Raw genomic sequence first — 19,718 nt, 5'->3', positions numbered from 1 at the left:
ACTAACTATAGCCAAACATGTAAGATATATATACAGAACACGTTGTTCTATTTTTGGCCTCTCTTTCCTCAGGGCGGAATGTCTAAAAGGCAAAAAGGAATGGTCTGGTCTCCTCCACAGCATTGCAGTAGGGCACTGAGAGCAGTGTAACCCACATGCTGCTTTGATGAGTGGTTCTGCATGGATCAAGCTGCAAATTGTTTCCTTGTAATGTGTTGAGGAGGGTAGGACTGGAGAAGCAGAAAGTTAAATACCTCTCCACAGTCATCCCACCAAAGTGTAACATCCTTTCTCTCTCTCTAGTGCTCTCTCTCTTCATATCATACTTCCGCTTTCTCTCTCTCCTGCACTTTCCTCCCTTTCTCTCACAATCTCTCTCTCTCAGTGGAAGTGTGGTCTGATATTACTGGTAGCTGCGTCTGCCGGACTCTTAAGGGCGACCCATGACCGAACTGTGAATTTTATTTGAATACTCTTTAGCAGTGGCATTCTGTAACAATCGTCCTACTTGTACAAATAATTCAGCTTGTATCTGTTTCTTCGTATTGTCTTTGTGGTCTGTTTTGTAAAGATGTTAACATGTCTGTCAAGAAAAGTTTTGTCAATTACAGAAGCAAATTTCTTCCAAATATGTTCTTGGAGGAAGTGCACAGGGACTGGCTCTCTCTCTGTCCTTAGCAGTTTTCCTTCATGCTATTAGTGTTGTCTGCCTCAAAGAAGTATTGAATCACACCAGGGTGAGGATCCATACATGTGAACACCTTTAATTTTGCATTTGTTCCAATTTCTGGGTATGGTCAAGCTACTCTTAACAAATGGATCACCGCTGGTTAGCACATCACTGAAAGTGTCCTTCACAGTTCGCAATACAATTGTATGTTGGTGAAACACATGCTTGAACTGAAATATCCACCTTAACATGAATTTTCAATCAAACCCATACATTTAAGATATATTCAACTAGTGTGCATCCCGCTTTGTCTTATACAACATGCACAACATAGGATTGTGGGTATGATATGGTGGAAGCAGACTCATCCCACATTGTTGAAATGTACACATTAGGACCAAAATCAAGGGCTATCTCCTTAACAATGTCTACTGGATCATGCAGGATTCTCTCTTTTACACAAACCAAGTGGACAGTTTAGGCCACGCACTGATAGGCTGCTCAGTGCAATTGATGGAGATATTCATGGACAAAGGAAAAGCTGATCAATTATTGGAAAGCTTCAACTGAAGGATCTGCCTCCTTGATAGTCATGCAAGCATACCTTGTGCTTGCAAAATCTGAAAATATAGAGCCTTGCATGCTCCAGATTAAACACCCCATAGAAACATATTTGGAGGATCCTCACGGTCATCAAATATTATTGACCGAGGCTCATAGAATTATAGGGGTGAAGAAGGGAGGCATAAAGGGGATCCACAGAATGGTGTGGAATCATCAATGAAGTCTTCAGAGACCTGTGGAAGAAAAGAGAATGCCATATGCTCACAGTAGTTGATTATGAATTCTATATTGCTCCATAGTAAAATCAATGCAGGAGGATAGGACATCTTGATAACGAAATATTTGCGGACGCCTTTTTATGAGCCATACCCAAAAAGGGATGCTATGCTCTGGAACCGAAACAAAGGAACAGGTTTTCTTCACAAGGTCCTCAATAAGAAATCTGGTTCCCTCAAATACATCTCCCTCTTGGTGTCCATCCTCCAACAATGATGTGTCACTTTAGAAGCTTTGGTCACTTGGGGCTTAAGTGGGGTATGAACAGGCCCATTTCTATGGCAAGGCAATTCCATTCGGTACCTTATTTGGAGGGGACATGAGAGATTGCTAGGTTGGCCATACAAAGATCCATACTTGCCCACTGAAAGGACGGGAGAGTGGCACCAAAATCACAGTTCACTTGGAGCAGCATAGATCCTTGCAGGCCAAATTAATAAGAACATATTACTCATTGACAATAGCCTGTCACCCAAGGATGGGTTGAAATTCATGAGATGCCAACAAACAATGCTTATCATAAGATTAGTTGATAACTGGTTTATCGTGTGCCCACTTATATTGCAAATCAAGTGGGACTAACATGCTTTTCTTCACAGATAGCATTAAGGTGTTGGCAACCTTTCCTGCATAGTAATAGGTAGAACAACTATGAGAAGTGGATACCATAGATTCGCAGTCATACCTGTAAACATAGCTAGCAGCAATGGACAATGGGGTAGTCTGTTTTGAACCATGCCCACATTTATGAAAAGCGACACTATGTTTGCCGAACATCTGTCCTCGTTACACAGTACTGGAATTTAAGCCATGCAATTTCCGGTTACTCTTCATCCATTTTCTGTGTGCATAAAAAGGTTTAAATTAGCCAATGTTGATTTTCTAAATACCCACTGTGCATGATTCTTCTTGTTTAATACTCACCCATGTGCCCACACCCTGGAGTGCATTCTTGAACTTCTACACATGACATCTCTGCTCTCATCGTTCTGAACACCAGCTAGCCGTTTAGACATCCCAATTTTAATTTGTTGTCCTACTTGTGAGTTCTGCTTAGGTTGCCTGATCAGAGTGCTTCCTCCTGTCCAGTCATTTTCTAGATTAGATGATTGTGTGGTTTATTTACCCAGTGCCCTTGCAGCCTTTTCTCACCTTTTCTCTCTTGCAGTGGTTCTAAGGTTATGCAAAGCATCATAACGACTGGAGCGGCCATGAATTTGCTCGTATCTCCTATTTATATAAATACATCATGTACTTTGTTGTAAATATTCTGCCTACAATGCATCTGTACTTTGTATAGTCTCTGTAGTGTTTGTACTTTACACATTGATTTTCTAACGTGCAGCAAGCGCCTCTTCTGATGACGGCTGCCACAGACGCTGCTCTTCCGGTTGAAAGTCATGAATATAGCAAAAATAAATGAATCAGAATGCAAACTATGCGCATGTAAAAAAAAAAAATGCAATAAAAAAGAGAAAATCAATTTGTGTGTCAGTGTGCTATTTTTCTTGCAAACTCTCAAAAATACAATATCGGTGCAACCATGTAAACCTGGGAGCTGGTCGAGGGGGATGGGCATGCTTTACACTTTCGAGGTAACATCAGGGTTAATGTTACAGAAACCTTCCACCCATGAAAGTGTATTTAGTACTATGGCTAAGATTGCCTCTTGAGGACAAAACAAAGGCTTTCATTGTTTTCATTCACTATGGCAAATAGCTACGACTAGGGAAAACGATGGGCCTGGTACAAAAACGAATTAAAGCAATTTGGCCACGATTCACAATGCATTTTTCAATGGGATCAATCTGACCCTATGTGTTTTGCACCAGGGCGATTTTCGACCTACTTGCTTTTGAACCGATGCAAAGTTTATACAATATGGAAATCGCTGTCTGAAGGTCATGTGTTGTAGTGCAATGTGACAATGTTATAACAAATTAAAGTAAAATGCCACTGAGGAAAGAAGAATTCAGTCAATATATATATATATATATGTAGACGTAATATAACATTCGTTTTTTTAATTGTGATATATCCAAAAAAGAGGAAATCTTGACTTTTGACACAGTAAACAAATACAAATATAAAAAAAAAAACACATTAAAATAACATCCACAAATCTGAGACTACTCTCACATCAAAAGTTGCACTTGGAAATCCAAATCATTGTCATTCCAAACAAACAAAATCTAACAAAGAGTATTCAAAGAAAGAAGAACAATCAATGAGACAAATGATCAATATCATAGCCATATAAAATACAACCATTCATTTAAGAAGAACAAAAGGAAGTCTCACACTGATACAACCTGTTTCATTCTTTACCAGTTCTTACATATACTATCCTTATTAATAAGGTTTAAAATATTCCGAATCTTTACAACTTCTACTGTCAAAAACAATTCGTTTCCAGAGGCCTTTACCGAGAACATTAAAGAATCCAAGAACTCAGCATTATGGACGAACCTCAATACTCTGAGAAACCGCAGTTCCCTAGTCCCTGGACAAACAGAAAGCAGATGTTTAGTTGAGTGCTTTACATTCATCTTGCTCTCCTGACAAATATCACTAGGGAAGACTACCCCGTCTCTAATATGTAATATTTCCAGAGATTGTAGGATGTTTAGTCTGAATCTAAGGAAATTCACCCTATTTCTCAAATCCGGTGCTTTTCTTAGATAAGTAGGTAGAAATGAGCTGGGTTTATCACAGACTGAGAATGAGGAAGATAGTTTGGCTGCGCTCATCTTGTCAATCGTTCTGATCCAATCCCATCTTTTCATATATTCTTTTGATTTTAGCAGGTTTTGGACCAGGATGCCTACATCAGTATCGGCTTTTGCTAAGATCTCAGTGCAACTATTTTTAAGGGTGTTTAGACATGTATTATTGCCCTTCTTCAATTGTTTGTAAACATCTTCATAGATTCTATTTCTAGGGGATTCCGTAGCCTGACCTCTGAACATTAACGTTCAACCAAAGGGAGTGTGAATAGTTTCAGTGAACGGACAGGGGCATGTGAAGTCATGCTAAAGGGATTTACACTGCCAGGTGTCCACAAGTATAAACGAAAGGATAGAGAAACAGCAAAAGAAAGAGCAGGCAAAAAGAAAACACGCATTGGCAAAGCCAACAGTTTGTGCTTTTGCATGGGCATGTTAAAGGCACTTGCCAGGCACTGCCACAGTGGTATGAACTGTTCATTGATTAAAGCAGGTGTAAAAAGGTGTGAGCACCTGGGAATCAAATAGCAGTGAGCAAATGGTGTCATAAAGTTAGGACCCCATGCACAAGCCAAAACGTTTATTTTTGTCAATGCTTGTTTTTAACAGGACTTCAGTGAAGGACACAAATAGATCTTATAAATCGAGTGGCTGATGCAATGCCTGGTTAAGACATTTGTGTTACACCAGTAGCCTGTTTATAACACCAATTCGGTCATTAACTCTGAGAATATTGCTTTGAAAAAATACTTGCAGACATTTTGAGCACAACGTTCCATGGTAAGGTTTGATTAAAGCAAACTGAAACAGTTCCAATGAGGATAGGTTTTGGGCCAGGGAGGGGCAGAGGCTAGGTGGGAATGGACATAAAGACTAGCGTGGCCATGGGCAGTCAATGAGTGGGAAAATAACTGAGCAACACCTACAAGCTGTGTGTCCCTTCTCATATGCCATTTCTCTGTACCTGTACTCTAATGCAATACTTTAGGCTTATAGGTGGCTCTGTCACGAAATAGCCCAAACTAAAAACAAACAAAGAGCTACAGGGAGAACAAGAGAACAAGTAAAATTGAAAGAAAGAAGGAGGGGGAGCAATACTATAAGAAAGAAAAATGATAAAGACAGATTGAAAGACGAGGAAGAATTAAGAAAAAAAATAGTAAAATATTGTAAATGACGGGCAAATGAAAAAGTAACGGAAAAGACGAGAAAGAAAGAACAAAAACGGAGAGGTATACAAATATGGGCATATAGTGCAGGTAGTGTGGTGCATCTGTGCATGTTGAGGTACAAAAAGAGGGCAAGAAGAGTCATTGATAGAGGCTGCCATCAATGATGAGCAAGGGGAATATGAGCGAGAAAGGGTGAGAGGGTGAGAAATAAAGTGAGAGTGTGAGAGGAAGGATGAGAGGGGGTAGACAGAGGGGGTGGGGTGGGTGGGGAATAAAAGGGAAAGGATGGGTGGGGCTAGAGAGCAGGGGTATGGTCTGTGGGTGGGAGTGAAGAGAGAGGGGTTAGAGTTGAGTAGAGAGAATGAGGGTAGGGTGGGTGAGGTAGAGAGGGGGGGTTAGGGTGGGTGGATGGGGTCGAAAGATTGGGTGGGCTAGTTGCATAGGGTTAGAATAAATGTTGATGGGGTGTGTGGGCAGGGGTAGGGACAGTGGGGGTAGGGTGGATGGAGGTAGAGTAAGTTGGGATATGATTGGTGTATGTGGTTGGAGAAACCGGTGGAAGGGTGGATAGGTAGAGGGAGTGGGTGTATCAGTGGAGTGAGTGGGGTGGGTGGATGGGGTAGAGAGAGTGTGAGTGGGGTGTAGAGAGCATGGGGGTAGAGAAAGGGGGTATGGTTGATGGCTTGGGGTTAGGGTGGGTGGCTAAGGGTAGAGTGAGTGGGGGTTAGGGGTAGGGTGGGGGTAGAGAGAGTGGAGGGTGGGGTGAGTGTGTGGGTGGGTTAGAGAGAGTCAAGATGGGGTGGGTGGGTATGTGTTAATTGCTTGGGTTCAGACAAACATGAAGAACAAAGCAGCCTTGGAAGGAGTAATCGAAAATAGCCCAGAATGGCCCAAACAAAAAACTACCAGCACAATTTAAGAGTGTGGTGTGGGGGTAGAGATAGTGTGATTTGGGTGGGTGGTTGGGGTTGAGGGATTGGGTAGGCTGGGTGGATGGGGTAAAGAGACAGGGGGTAGGGTGGGTAGTTAGAGGGAGTGAGAGTCTCAGTAGAGAGAGTGGGGCTGGTGGCAGTGGGGAGAGATCATGGGGATGAGGCTGGTGGCGCTAGAGAGAGTGGGGGTTGGGTAGATGGGTGGCGGTAGAGAGATTGTGAATGGGTGGGTGTAGAAAGAGTTTTGATGAGGCGCATGGGTCGGGGAAGAGAGAGTGGGGGAAGGAGAGTTGGGGTAGGGTCGGTGGGTGATGGTAGTGTGAGTTGGGTTTTGTTGGTGTGTGGGGATAATCAGGTGTAGATTGAGTAGGTAGAGGCAGTAGGAGTATAAGTAGAGAGAGTGGGGTGGGGGCTCGGGGTAGAGAGAGTGAGTGGAGTGGATGGGTGGGGGTAGAGTGCATGGGGGTAGGGTTGGTGCAGTAGAGAAATGTGGTTTGGTGGGTGGGTGGCGGTAGACATAGTAGGAGTAGGGTGGCTGGCTGAGGGTAGAGAGATTGGGGTAGGGTTGATAGGGTACAGAGAGTGATGGTACAGTAGGGGTAGGGTGCGGTAGAGATAGTGGAGGGTGGGGTGGGTTTGTTGGTTGGTTAGAGAGAGTGAGGGAGGCGTGGGTGGGTTGTGGTAGTTGCCTGGGTTCAGAAAACATGAAGAACAATGCAGCTTTGGGAGGACTCATCAAAAGTACCCCAAAATAGCCCATGTTGTGGGTGGGGAACTAGAGGGGGTACGGTGCGTGGGGCTCAAGAGAGGGCGATAGGGGATGGATTGGGTAGAGAGAGGGGGATAGGTTGGGGTAGATAAAGTTGAGTTAGGGTTGGTGTGCAGGGTTAGATAGATTGGGGGTAGGGTGTGTGGGGCTAGAGAGAGTGGGACGGGGTGAGGGACAATGTGGTGAATGGGTGGGGGTAGAGAGGCAACCTGGGAGAACAAAAAATAATCTGCCTTGAAATGTATCTACAAAATTGTCCAATTTCGCAACCTTAAATGATTCTTCAAGGCCATTGTTTGAGGGACATTCAAGGGATAAAAATGCAAACACTGCTTCCTCAATTGCCATATCAAGAACAGCCTCAGATGAGAACAGTGATGCAGACCCACTGGCTGAACATTGCAGTTTTGAAGTTAAGATATCTTGAAACCTCACAGAATAACCACTTCCAGGTTGGCACCGGCATTTGTTATATTTGTAAATGTTTCCATGTTAGGTGAGCAATTGTTGCAATAATTGCATGACAGAAAGCTTTCTAAATCTTCATTTGACAAACTCAGAAAAGAGTGGAGAAAATGTGGGATGGTTACTTTATGGTTTGGTGCTTTGAGGACCATTCAAGGGATACAAAGGCGAGCACCGCTCCCTCAAAGGAACTCTTCCCTTTCTCACTTTTCCCCAGAAGCTTACTGTGTCCAGTACCCTGGTTCTCCCTAGGAAGGACAACCTCTTTCTCAATCTGCCTACCTATATTCTCTGCACCATGCAACCAATCCATAGCAAGGCTGCAAGACTTATCCTTGGCCTAAAGCCCAGGGGCCGTATCTCTTCAGCCCTGAAATCTCTCCACTGGCTCCCGGTGGCATCAAGGATCAACTTCAAGACCCTTTGCATTGTCCACATGGCTGCCTGGGGCCGGGGCCTGCACTACATCCAACACTCTCTTTCAAAATACCTTCCTTCTCAAGCCCTTTACTCACCAACTTCCAAACCACTAAGGGTTATACGCTTCTCCAGGAAACAAATGGGGGTAAATCTCTCTCCTCTGCAGGTGCCTCCCTCTGGAATGGCCTCCCTGCCCCTCTCAAACTTCAGCCGGACCACCTGAAGTTCCGGAAGCAGCTCAAAATGTGCCTCTTATCCTCTGCTTTCTCTCTCTCCCTCCAATGCTGACCTACCTGACCTACCTGTCTGCTGTACTGACTGGTTACTTGGCTTCCCTCAGAGTCTCACTGGGTACCAGGCTCTTTTTTGATTAGTCGCCACTGTGCTGCCTCTGGGCCTACTATGTACTTTGAGACTGTCCCTTGTTCTCCTTGTCCTACTCAGAGCCACGCTGCCCTGCCGCACTTACTCAGAGCTTTAATGCTCTGTTTCCCCCTCCCCTCTCCCTTGCACTTCCCCCCTCCCTTTCCCCTGGCTCTTCTCATTCTCGGACTTGCACGATCTGATTGACCCAAGGCATAGTAAGATCGTTTGTCTTGTCCTCCCTCGGTCTTCCCTCCCTTGTCTTGTCACGCCTAGAAACACGTGTGTACAGGCGCATTATAAATGACTTATCATATCATATCATACCATATCATTGTTAAATATATCGCAGATGCAATTACCCTATGGACAGTTTACCACTAGTGTTAATAAAAACAAGCATTGGCAAAGACAATAGTATTGGTGTTTAATGCTGTTCTTTTCATTTTCTATTTATAGGCACCGGGTTGGAAGGAGGAGAGTGCAAAGTTTCCAAGGAGGATATAATCAGGTGTGCAGGTGTGCAAGAGAATAAGAAGGCAAATAGAGCAAGGGAGGAAGCCATCGATAGAGGGTGCCATTGGTGAGCAAGAGGTTACATGAGCAAGAAAGGGTGAGATATAAAGCGAGAGTGTGAGATGTGAGAGGAAGCATGAGAGGGTGTAGAGATTGGGGGTGTTGTGTGTTGGTAGGGGAGCAGAGGGGTAGGGTGGGTGTGGTTAAAGAAAGGATCACAGGAGGATAGAATGGATAGGGAGAGGGGTTTAGTGGGGTAGAGAAAGTTGAGATAGGGTGGGTGTGTGGGGTTAGGGTGGGGTGGGTGGCTGGGGGTAGAGTGAGTGGGCCTTGGGTGGGAGGGGCTGAGAGGGGTGGGGTAGGCTGGGTGGCGGGAGAGAGAGTGGGAGTAGGGTGGGTGGGGGAGACAGAAGGGGGTATGGTGAGTGGTGGTAGAGAACGTGGAGGAAGACGGGGTAGGTGGGGGCAGGGAGGATTGGGGTACAGGGAATGGGGGTATGGTGGAAGGGGGAGGGTAGAGAGAGTGAATGTTAGGTGGGTGGATGGGGCAAGAGCGAGTGGAGGTATGTAATTAAAGTGGGGGTGGGTAGGAGTATACAGAGTGGGGGTTTGGTGGGTGGCTGGGGTAGAGAGATGGTGAGTGTGTATAGTGAGTGGCGGTCGGTGGGGGTAGAGAGAGTACATGTATGGAGGGTGGGTGGAGGTAGAGAGAGTGGGGTACAGTAGGGCAGAGAGAGTGGAGAGGGTGGGTAGAGAGAGTGTAGAGAGAACTGGGGTGGGTGTATGAGTGGGGTTAGAGAGAGTGGTAGTGGGGTGGGTGGAGAGCATTGGGGTGTGGATAAAGAGAGTTGGCATGGGGTGGATGGGTAGGTGTAGAGAGACAGCCTCGGGAGGACTAAAAACATACCTTCAAAAGTAGATACAAAAATTGTATGTGAAATAGCCCAAAACAGCCCAACATTGCAACCTTACAAATCGCTGCACGGCTGGGAGAAGGAAAGCCCAGCACCGACTTGCTTCTTATAACACTGCTGATTGAAAAAAATATTGTTTTGGAACTCCTTATTTGGTAGTACGGCAGAGGAATTTAGTAAAAAATAAACTTGAGTGATTTGGCATTTTCGTTGTTGGTTGTTATGGTTGCTATGCCAAACATATTCTCAGTTCAGAACCCCCTTCTCTCTTCTGTAACAATGGTTTCTGCAATTTTGTAGCATAAACACGACAAAACATTTTCCAAAATCAATACGTGCATTGAACAAAATAGGCCTAACCTTCATATTAGCACACCTTTTTTCGGGGTACATTAATATGCCTGTTTTACATTTGTTGCTGGTCTTTGCATTGGAACTGGCAATTAATTTATTGTTTAAAATAGGAAAAAAGAATGCATGGGAAATCCCCGTTAATGTTAAGTCTAACATTTTGTAGAGAGGGCAAATGTAACAATGCTGAAGGATTTTGACAGTGCTGCTGTGTGGGTCCTTGTTCCTTTGACTTTACTTTGGGTTCATTTACATGAATGGCAGCTGGTAAATGGGTCGGTATGGGGAGGTAGAGAAAGCCCAGGTGCAGCACATGATGAGAGTGTCATTGTGGGAGGTATACAATGAGACTGTATTAGACACAGTGGAGGAGATCACTGTTGTGATGGAGGTTCTGGGGGCATGTCCAAAGCTGGAGATGAGGAATTGGTGGCTTTAGTGGTGTTTTAAATATTGACCAAGAGAGGGTAGGATGTGCTGAATTGTGAGAGGTGAAGCCCAAGGTTGTTGAGTTTATTATTGGCAAGACAGGCAGCTGTTCACGGCTCTATAACACTGATGCATTGCAAGGGTAAGGGTGTATGTCAATTACCAGCCTGACGGGAAGGTGGAGGATTTATGTTGCTGTGCAGGCTCTGCCAACAATCATAGATGGCACAATAGCCACACATTGATCATCTATTGCCAAACTGGTGTGGATCTTTGGTGGCTGCCACCTCACAAGTGGTCAGGGATGACTTCTGTTTATGCCCAGCAATTACTTCACAAACATGTGCCTGATACCTCCTTATATGGGATCATAGAACAGTGATATCCAGGTTGATGTCATCCTTTCCATAATGCAATTTGATTAAACATTTAGTAGTGCAGCTGGTAATAAGCATACATTGCAAATTATGTGTGAAGGAACTCCACACAGTGGGTTTGCATTGTGGGCCGAGTCAAAGGTAGTCAGACGCTTCTGGCTGTGGGACTACTTGTTCCTGCCTGAGAGAAACATGTTGCAGGTAGAGGAGTACACCACAGTAATTTATCTATGCCAAAGACCAGTGAGCATGTTGTGGGTGTTTGATATGTATGCACAATGGGCATGGAAAACCACATTTGGGATGTTCCTCCCTCAGCTGGAATGTGTCAATCAAAAAATATCCACCATCAATGCAAGCATAGTTCTGCTGTGTGTTGTAGAGAGATACATTTTGGGCAATGCTGAAACAGGAAGGAGTGTCCAGCTGACTTGTTTGTCTACCTACATTGTGTGCCTGTGATGAAACAACCTCTGCTCTGAAGACGTATAAGGATGAGTAGGGACTAAATCACATATGCAGCCCACACACTTATACAAAACAAATAGTGATCCCAATCATAAAGGTAAAACAGGCATAGCCAATAGAGATATCGCCTTTGCCTTATGTGGTAGCTTTTGAATGTGTGCCAAAGGAAGGCCATACTCTCAGAAGGGGTGTGAATGTGACCCAAGAGCAACCCAAACAGCAATGAACAAAAGTTCAAAATAAAAGGAATATCCCGTCAAGGTTCTATAAAAATATATATATACTTCATTCAAACACATCAATTTACACATAACTATAAAAATACTATACCCACTCCTGTAAGAGAGAACAGAGAATACGATATATATCAAAAGACATAGCAATCTGGTTAATGAAATAGTGGGGAAAAGGCAATAAGCAACCAAAATTAATTTAAGAGACTATTGGCCTCATTACAACGAAGGCGGCCACGGAATTAACGGTGCCGGTAAGGGACCGGCACCTTTCATTCTGGGCCACCCTAATACGAGGTCTGCAGCGGGTCCCACTCTTGAACACCTGGTCAGACCAGGCATCCCTAGCGGGACCCGCTAGTAGACCAGGATGCTAACAACGGGCCTGTCATTGTTAGCATCCTCCCCATTCCCATTGAGCCCTATGGGGGCTCAAATGGGAATGGAGATGTACCGGGTCCGGGTACCGAGAAAGGGAATTACCGGGCCCTCCAAGGTCAAAATGGCTCAGTAATTCCCTATTCCTGGAACCCTGATCCGGTACCTGGTATGGGGGTAGCCTCCAACTCGTAATGAGGCCCTATATCTTTCAGTGGAAAATGGTTCAAAATTTACCTAACCAGTCTCTCGGGCCAAAGACAGACTAGGGGGGTGGTTTTGGGTCAATAGAACAAATCCACTTATTTTAGGCAGTTTGACAGCATTGAAACAAGCTTTGAGTTGTGTTGTGCTGTGGTTCAACCCAGGGTTGGATGCAGTGAGGCGTGCTGGGTCAAATGGTGAGTTGGCATCTAGTCAGTTAGAATCGGGAGCTCCCTGTGGCTCAAGTGTGGCATTTGGATTACGCAATTTGCATGGTTCACCAAGATCATATCAGGAGTTGAGGCAGTTTGATATGTTGGTAACCGTTGGTTCAGGTTGCCATGTGTTGTGATGCTTCACTGAAAGGAGTTGAGGTCTGTCAGTTTGGTTAAGTGCCTTGGTGCTGAAATGCAAGTTTCAGCAGTTTCAGTTTGGTCCGCAGCACCGAGCATGCTGTTGGAGCCGAACAGGTTACATGCTCTGCTGGGCATGATGCAATGTCAAGCCAGTTTGACCAATGTGATGCTGCAGTAGTTTGATTTCAATCAAGTGTGTTAAAGAGGTTATTTCTTAGCCATAAGTCGGCCATCCTTGTAAACACACCGAGCAAGAAGGAGAAACAAATATGGCTGGCCGGAAGCATCTGTTTAATCAACTGTTTTACAAGCAAAAATAGAAACCCTCACTCTTTTTCTGCATACACCATGCCTTTATAGGATGGCAATCATTACACATCAGATCTGTTCTGAAAATGAAAATGAACCTTATAATACAATTGGTAACATTTCTACAAGCAAAGTGTATTGACTTTATTCATTGGACATACACCCTTCCTGAAACACATGATGTCTTCTTTCTTGCAAATGCCTCACAGTATTCTAATCAGCATGAATGGTTGTTTCCCAAATTCATTGAATCACAGAGCATATTTTGCAACTTTAAAACTGGAAAAAAGCAGGTCTGGGATGATGCACGTGTGAGCACACTCTGTTCAGGGCATGATATTTGCATTTGTGTTTTGATTTGTTACCTCACCTAGCTTATCTACTTTAGCCTACTGACACATTTAATTTATAAAAACCTTGAGCAACACTGCTGAAAAACTGTATGTGCCACTATTTAAGACTGCCAAGTCCCTCTAACTAGCTCCTTAAACATGACCTGCCTTTTTCTCAATAACCGTGACTTGAGTTGATATTTATCTGAGCTTCACGCAGCTCTATATTTTGTGTTTGTTTTGTTAAATTTCCCTAAGGCTTAAGGCCTGTAGCCATTTGTAATGCCGGCTCTGGTGTCCATTTTAAAGAGAACGGATGTCTGTCGATGTAATATTTCTTATGTCCGGGAGCTATATTCTGTGTTTTCCTAAATAAATGTGTGCTGTGTAATATTTTCAATATCTTTTCAATAAATGTTTATATGTAACCCTCTTTAACCTATTCCCTGCCACCTTCAATTTACTTTGTACCTATTTGCTAATAAACCTGCTTAGGATAAGGACAGCATTGCTGCCTCAGTGGACAATGTTTCTGACTTTTATAATGTTAGACAAGAGGGCAGGACATGGGCTCTGCATGACATGTTCACCTGTCCATCACCAGAGGTAGGGAGGGTCTATTCTTCTTCATCCCCACCTCTGGTCGAAATATCATCCACATACTCATTGTTTACCCTCTCCCACATGAGATGTACCTATGCATCCCTATCTCAGTCATGCTCCTCAACTCAATGTTCTATCTCAATATTGGAGGTATTGTGTAAGACACTCCTAAAGGACCAATAGTGTGTCCAATAATTTTGTATTATTCTAATCTATTGTATATGTATCATTTTTGTCAAAGGTGTGCATATTTTGCCTTCTGTTGTTATTGTATGTATAGATGTATCCTCAGAAAGTGTCCTTGTTTACTTCCATCTTGTTCCCACAACTGTCAACCAATTAAACAGAAATGTACAGACATGAGTGACCATGCCAGTATGAGTATTGGGATATATAATTAAACAACATCCATGTATGTTTTCCTGAGGGGACCCAACAGCTCCTTTTCTTTCACTCCTCTTTTTCTTCTCTTCCTGTAGATAGTAGTTTATTAAGAATTTAATCACCCACATGTATTCCTTTTTCCATGCCAAAACATTTATTATTCACTGTCCCATTCGCCAGCTGCTTAGACTTCATTTCCTGGCCATCTTTTTGACTTCCATTAGAATATCTTTCATCTGCTTCTTTGTTCTTTTCCACATTGTTTCCAAGGACATTCCATCAGTCCCTTAGTTTTTTGGCTGCTTTGCAGTTAATTCAGTGGCACCTTAGTTCATATGAGGGCCATGCTTCAAAAACATTTTATTCTTGGAGCAGGATAGTGAGTCAATGGGACATTGTTGCAATTAGAGACACAAGGATGGGGACACCATAAGAGGATTGTTGCTGTCTTTTTTTCTTTTAGTTTGGTGGCAACTGGGCATCTGGCTGAGTCCCCTAAACCCCTTTTATGACAGTTAGGACCTTCGTCCCTGCTCGTAGGCTCGGATGCATAGGCCACTTGAAGTGCAGGTATTCTCTGTCCATCTGTAATACAAACATAACTTGAATGATACGTGCATTTTATCATCAGCACTTGCGCCTAAAACCTGAATATGACTACTTCAATGCTTCTATTTTCTAAAATATGACTACCTCCTAAAACACTTGATACTAAATCTCTTCTCTTTTTTAATTGAATAGAATGGCTGCTTCTCCTCCCTCTAGTGCAAACTTTAATGTCAGCTGTGTTTATCTAGGCTTATAGTTGGGTGTGCCTGTGATGTGGGTTCAAAAAGCACACACATATATTGATATGCCCTCTTTTGATCCACACTTTTCACAGGTTCTTGCCCCTTTATGTAATTCTCAGTGCTGTGCTGAGCTCAAATGTCATCTCCAAATGCTTCTCTTAATTGAAAAAGAAAACATGTCCCCCCTATTCTTGTTACAACATATTGTGAATGGTTGCATTATTAATACTACTGGTGTTAAAATGTTCTCTTTATTTTATAACCAATATAATTAAAGACGAAAGAAAGAATAAAACAGAAACAACAATAATAAAAAATGAACAATCTTCTCTCTTCTTTTTTTCCCACTGGTCTTTTTCTTTCTCCTCAACACATCCATCGATAAATGTCATTTATTTCATGTAGAGATTAAATGTAGACTGTGTTCTCTTCTTTCTATACTGTGTTTATTGTAGCAAAATATAATTAACACTTAGGGCCTGATCACGACTTTGGCGGTAACGCTGGCGGTAACGCTGGCGGTATTACCGCCGGCGGTATTTGCCCTACTGCCAAACTCCCCGGCGCTAATAGTGCCGGATCACGAGTTCAGCAGTAATGTTATTCCCCATTCCCCATTAAGCCCCTTCGGGAATGCCCCATTCCCCATTGGGCTCAATGGGGAATTTTCGCTTTCTTACCGCCAGCGGATTTCCCGGCGGCATTAATAGCGCAAATTTTCGGCGGATTTCCCCCCAGCTCAGAGCTGGGGCGAAATCTACCAAAGGCCTGATTTGGCAGACCCTTAAATCTGGCGGTAATAGCGCTTCCGCCAGATTTAAGGGTTACAGCCAAAGTCGTGATCAGGCCCTTAGTGTTGCCCTTCCTACTCTAATATGCCTACCGTTGATTCTGAAAATAGGTGCGTGTCCTATTTAAGTGCAGGCCACTGTGATATATATCCATACAATTTTTAGACACAATATTTATCTGTTCCTTTACTAAAACATAAGACTTATTAAACAAATTTTCAATACTTTACATTGACATAATCATAAAAAGGGGTATTCCAACTTCTTACATCCAGGGGTCTTCGTTACCTTCTTTATTTTTATTTTTTTTTATTGTATTTTATTTTATTTGTCCTTCTGCAATAGATATGGCCATACTTATATATATATATATTGCAGGGACGTTAAGAGAACTTAATGCAACAAAACCCTGGAAATTCAGCTAAAGCCACCTTAACTTTGTGAGGGATAATCAGGTATTCAGCGATTAACTTCTACCATTCCTCAAATGTAGCACCTCACTTGACTACCCATTCAAGCCATCATCTACACATGATTTGCATCATGGAAAGATAAGGAGGTGTTAAAACAGGAGTCTATGCAGTTGACACCACTGCTGAAGTTGATTATGCACAAACACAGCTCACAGCTACAGTAAAGATATAAGACCACATATAAGCCAAAAATGACTGCATCCCAGTATGGTCCAGACCATCCCATGCAATTTCCAATACACATCATCCAGTAATTCTAGAAGATTTGCACCAAATAAGTGTGAGTGTTCAACCGAATAAAAACATTATTAGTACCCCAGGATCAAGTGGATGAAGACTTCTGGTAGATACATGCATAAGAAAGAAAAGATCCTGCGAATGCCTCTCGCTCATTCATGTGGTACTGATGGACATACAGCACATCTGTAGACTCTTCATGAAAAGCCATCTCTCTGAACGTCTCTACCATTTCTAATAACTCTTCAAATAGAGTGCTCCGGTGACACCAGTGGTTGAATACTCTGGCTGTTGCTAGCTGCATCTTTAATGGGTGGGGATATATTTCGCACACCACTGCTCACAGCTACAATAAACATATCAAACCACATGTAGGCCAGAAAAGACTGCAGCCCAGTTGGTCCAGACCATCTCATGCAATTTCCAGTACGCATCATCGCAAGAGACTTGCAGCAAATGCTTTATCATAATTGATGTTCCCAAGCTTCATCCCACACCTTTTTTTTCTCTCAGTTCTGAAATGCTGGTGTCTTCAACTAAATAAATACACTATTAGTACCCTGGAATGAAGTGGATGAAAATTTCTCACAAATGCATTGCATTAGAAAGAAAAGATCCTTGGAAGTCCTCTCGCTCATTCACATGCTACTATTGGAGATAGGAGCACCACATCTGTAAACACCTCATGGAAAGCCTCCTCTCTGAACCTCTGTAGCATTTCTGATAACTCTTCAAATAAAATGTTCCATTGCTGCCAGTGTTTGAAGACTCTGCCTGTTGCTGGCAGCACCTCTTATTGGGGGAAGTTCATTCTGCACAACCACTGCTCAGAGCTATAGTAAAGATATAACACCACATACAAGCCAAAAAAGACTGCCCTCCAGTATGGGCCAGAAAATCTCATGCAATTTCCAATACATATCATCCACATCATCCCAGGAGATTCCCCCCACATGATTTATTAGGATTAATGTTCCCAATATTTCTGGCAAAACATTGGAAGGACCACGTCTTAATGTTACGAATCTAAGTGATCCGGTCGTGGCTGAATTTACCATGGCTGGAATGTTCGCATGAGAAAGGTGCAAACTACCAAAAGTTTTCACCTTTCTCATGTGAACCCACATACATAATCACACCCTCACACACAACACACCCACAGCACACCCATAACACCCCCCTACCGACACCCCCAACATAAACATACCCTACTTACCTTCTTCTTCACGCTGGTTTCCTGCAGCACCAGTTCCCTTTCACTTCTGTGATTGGGAACTGGCAACGTAGGGTCCTTTCCTTTCCTTTTCTTTCCTTTTCTTTTTTTTATGGGGGGTGCAGGGGTTTTCCCCGCAACCTCCGCTTACTATACTGTATACTGTAAAGTATAGTGAGCGGGGTGTTGCGGGGGTCGGCCCGGGAACCCCGTTTTTGATTTTGTTTTGATTTTTATTTTTTTCACGGGTGTGCTGCGGGGTGTCCTCCGCAACACCCCGCTCACTATAACACACGGTATAGTGAGTGGGTGTTGCGGGGGACACGCCCAGAGCCCCCGCAGTCTTTTTTTTATACTTACCTATAATGCAACCACCAAAGGTTCGAACCTTTAGTGCTTCAGACCTTTGGTGGTAGCATTTCTCAGACTTTTAGTCCATGCAAACTTTTGGATGCGGTCTGTTCGACTGCATCCAATGTTACACATATTCAAATGTCCAATGTCCAACTGGTGACGGAAATATAAAAATAACAAAAATCACAACTCTAAAAAGGCAATGGCACAAAAAATTAAGCCACCTATCTAGAATTTCTAATAACTCTTCAAATAGAGTGTGCCAATGCTGCAAATGTTTGAACACTCTAGCTGTTGCTAGCAGTACCTTTAATAGGTGCAGGTTGATTATGCACAACCCCAGCTTGCAGCTAGAGTAAAGATATAAGATAACATATACGTCAAAAAAGACTGCAATCTAGTATTGGACAGACCATCCTGTCCAGTTTCCAATACGCATCATCCACATCATTCAAGAAGACTTGTACCAAATGACTTATGATGATTAATATCCCCAAGCTTTGAGATGGAACATTTGAAATCCCACGACATAGAGCTTTGTTGCCGAATGTGCAAAGTACCTCCTCTGCCTCTTTCATGGAACAGTGTTTTTTAACTTTAAAGAAGCGCCAACTCTCAGCAGTGCTATTCATGTGAGCTGCCTTCTTCATCAGTGGCAATGAATTCATTAACCAAATGATAACATCATCACTGCTGGTACTCTCATGATCGGTCATGTTGGAATGTCCCACCAGGAAGGAATATGTAAAACAATAAAAATGACAACATGAAAAAGCAAATCCTCAAAACATAAAAAAAGGGAATCTTACAGATTTTTTGAACAGTATTAGACATATCAAAATGTCCAACTGGTGATGAAAATATAAAATAACAAAATTACAACTCTAAATAGACAATGGGCCTCATTACAGGTCCGGCGGTAACCCTGCCGGTGCTGCCGGCGGGTTGCCGCCAGACCCGTAAAAAATTACCGGCGCCAGACTTCCCATTGCCATCAGGCTATTCCTAGTCCGGTGGCAGGGAAGTCAGGTTCCGGCAATTTCGTTCGTCCCCATTCCCATAGAGCATTTTAGGACTCTATGGGAATGGGGAGACGGAAGCACCGGCACCTTTGATAAAGGTGCCAGTGTTCACGGGCCAACTCTGCGGACGGGTGCCATCCCACCCAGCAGGTCTGACCTGCTGGGCGGAAGGTCACCCACTCGGCAGAGTTGTAGTGTGCCAGTCCGGAAACAACGGTGCTGGTAACCGTTGTTTGTGGACCGACACACTTATAATGGGACCCAATGTCACAAAAAATTAAACCACCTCTCTGAACCTCTCTACCATTTCTAATAACTATTCAAATAGAGTGCGACTAATCACAAAACAAAGAAAAATAATATTAGGGGAAAAGTGAGTTAAAACAATAAATAATTTTAGGGGTATAATGACAAAAGTGTTTGCAGTTATTCAAAAACCCATTCATTAGCAAGTACAGAAAGCAACGATACATGCAAACTTCTTTTTTTGTTTGTGGTTGTGGTGATTATTCGCATCTGCAGACTTCGGCGCCTGCAGATTGTACGGTTTCGTATGCACGGATGTCATGATATGGCTGTGTCAATCGATCTGAACGTGCGATTGCACTGTCCATAGACACAGCTAG

This window comes from Ambystoma mexicanum, chromosome 3q, assembly GCF_040938575.1.
Source record: "Ambystoma mexicanum isolate Mex_15411 chromosome 3q, UKY_AmexF1_1, whole genome shotgun sequence".
Classification (NCBI taxonomy): domain Eukaryota; kingdom Metazoa; phylum Chordata; class Amphibia; order Caudata; family Ambystomatidae; genus Ambystoma; species Ambystoma mexicanum.
Note: the sequence above shows the minus strand (reverse complement) of the source record.